Here is a 3,011-nt window from a genome sequence, read left to right on the forward strand (position 1 = left end):
TTCAAATAAAATTCTGCCCCCTTTGCTCTCTCTTCTTCTTCTTCTTCTTCTGAGATTCCTATAATGCAAACATTATTACACTTAACAGAGTCAACTGAGTCTCCTAAAACTATTCTCATTTTGCATAATTTTTTCCCTCATCTACTTAGCTTAGTTACTTTCCATTACTCTGTCCTCCAGGCTATTGATTTATTCTTCTGCTCTTTATCCCATCTGCTATTTTAATTTCAATTATTGTGTTCTTCATCTCTGATTGTTCCTTTTTATCTCTTTTTTTTAAGTGTCCCACTAATGTCCTCTACTCTTTTCTCAAGTTGAATGAGTCTTTATTATTATTACTTTAAATTCTCGATAGGGCATATTGCTTATCTCTCTTTTGCCTAGGTCTCTTGCTATAATTTTATCCTATTCTTTCATTTTTGATATATTCTTCTGTTTGCTTATTTTGTCTAAGTCTCTTGTCTGTTTTTGTGTGTTAGGAAAGTCAGCTACATTAGTTGCTCTCAAAAATATGGAACACTTCATGTATTTGTGTGTCATCTTTGAGCAGGGGCCATGCTAATCTTTCTTTTCTTTTTTTTAAGATTTTATTTATTCATTAGAGACACAAAGAATGAGAGAGAGAGAGAGAGAGAGAGAAAGAGAGAGAGAGGCAGAGACACAGGCAGAGGGAGAAGCAGGCTCCATGTAGGGAGCCCAAGGTGGGACTTGATCCCGGGTCTCCAGGATCACGCCCTGGGCTGAAGGCAGCACTAAACCACTAAGCCACTGGGGCTGCCCCATGCTAATCTTTTCTGTACAGTTCCAGTTTTTTAGTATATGTGCTTCCAAAGTGAGTACTTTAGTTCCTTTTTTGAAGTTGCCTTATCAAGTTGAATGAAACTCAATTTTATAAGCTTCCTTTCATTGTATAATAGAGAATTTCTCTGCTATTTTTCCTGAGTTCTTATGAGGGAGCTTCTTTCTAAATCCTTAGAATTTTCTTAGTGACAGGAGTGTTCTTGTTATTCACTGTGGGGCCCCAGCATTACCTCTGAGTTTATACTAACTCCTGGTGGGACCTTAGATGTTAGCATTGGGACTGGCCAAGGTGGAAAAAGGAACTGTATAATTAGAGGATTGAGCCTTTGGTTCAGGGGATATTAACCTGACCTCCTGGCCTCTGGGGAAAAGAGAGGGGCTGGAGATTGAGTTCTGTCATGTGCTCAGTGATTATTACACCAAGGTTTAGTTGAACCCTGATATACATACATTGATGTGCTGGGAGCGTGACATGTCCTAGAGACATAGATGCTTTGTGGTTCTTACCCTCGTAGACCTTGATCTCTTCATTTGGGTCTTTTTGACTTGTGTTCTTTGTAATGCAACTTTAATCCTAAGTATAGCAGTTTCTCGAGTTCTGTGGATTATTCTAGTGAATTTGTAGCAGCTCCAAATTTTTTCAGATCTTAATTGTTTTCTTGTGTATATATTTCCCTTGGCCAGACTCTAGAGGGGAGGAGAGTCAGTCAGCATGGGATTTGGGCAGAAAAGTTGCCTCAGTCCCTTGATTCCCTCGATGACTTCTGATTTTTATTGTGATGTTGCAGACTAAGTATTATGTTATTATTCCATTTTACAGATGAGGAAGGTGAGACTCACAGATATTGAGAAGGAGTTATTATAGTTAAAACTCAAGGCTCTTACTGTGTATCATAGATGTGCCCTAAAAATTTCAATTGTATGAACTGTTACATTATTACTTATTACTTCTATGTTGTCCTTCCTAACCCATAGTCATAATAATAACAAAATGGCTAGCATATGTATTATTTAATAATTGCTAAGAATTTTTCTAAGTTAGTGTGTACATATGTGCATGTATGCATGTCTTGGTCTGTTTGGCTCCTACAACAAAATTCTGAAGACTGTATAGACAACAGAACTTTACTTTTCACCATTCTGGGGTCTGGGAAGTCCAAAATCAAGGCACAGGAAGATTCAATGTCTGGTGAGGGCCCACTATTGTCAAGGGAGTTCTCTGATGCCTCTTTTATAAGGACACTAATTCCATCCTAATGACCTGATCACCTCCTAAGAGCCATACCTCTAAATATCATCACACAGTTGAGAAGTGGTGAAATCAGTATTTGAATCTAAGTTGATTGGCTGTGGTGTTCATATTCTTAGTCACTAAAGTATAATGCTTCTTAGAAAAATTGTGACAGCTGCTAATATACTGGGGCAATCACTGTGTGCCAAGCATAACACATGCCTGTGTTACCGTATTTAATTTCCTTTGCCATCTCGTACTAGAAACTATTATTAACCCATTTTTTTTTAGATGAGGAAGCCAAACTACAGAGATGTTAAATACTTGCTCAAGGCTATCAAGTTGGTTTAGCAGAGCTCACACTGCTGTGCAAAAGAATCATCCCAGTTCTCTAACTTGCTCAAGGAAGAATATTTAGGTTGACAAGACTGGCCAAGGGGAGGGTAGTTTCCCCTTTGTGGACCTTGTAGAAAGAAAAAGAGAGAAATGAGTAGGGGTACTATTGAGAATTGCTCACATATGCCCTTAAGTTAAGACACCAGAGATAATTCATAGATGGAAAGACATCCCTGAGTTACTTGTGGCCAACATTAGAATAGTAAATCCTCCATCCTTGTGGGAATATGTGTTGAGGAGCTCCTTTCCAGTTTACAGTTCTGAGAGGATTGTCAAGTGCCTGGTGTTCCTCTTGTTTCTGCCTCTCCAGGCAGCCAAAAGACAGATTAGGCTGCAGTTTTTGCTGAAGATGGCCATTCTGCAGGTTGTTCATACATGTGATAGGTGTATTTTTTTTCTCATGCCATTCTGCTGTGGACAGGAATTACTGACTTACACCCTCTCTGTCACATCTTTTCTACTTTCACAGTCTCTGTTTACAGATCCTAGAGGATCAAACCTCACTTTTATAAAACTGCAACTTAACAGGCTTTTACCATGAAAGGAAGACAAACCTTTTAAAATATATATCTTTTGAGGAGGG

The 3,011-nt window shown here is 38.6% G+C and overlaps 1 non-coding gene across 1 annotated transcript; it reads right to left on the reverse strand.

Annotated features, from left to right (window-relative positions):
• Window positions 1–505: 505 nt before the first annotated feature.
• Window positions 506–617, reverse strand: LOC112652378 (U6 spliceosomal RNA). The gene has a single exon (XR_007401916.1). It is a non-coding gene; the product is annotated as a U6 spliceosomal RNA (small nuclear RNA).
• Between the last annotated feature and the right edge of the window lie 2,394 nt (window positions 618–3,011).

Source organism: Canis lupus, chromosome 13 (genome assembly GCF_003254725.2).
Source record: "Canis lupus dingo isolate Sandy chromosome 13, ASM325472v2, whole genome shotgun sequence".
Classification (NCBI taxonomy): Eukaryota; Metazoa; Chordata; class Mammalia; order Carnivora; family Canidae; genus Canis; species Canis lupus.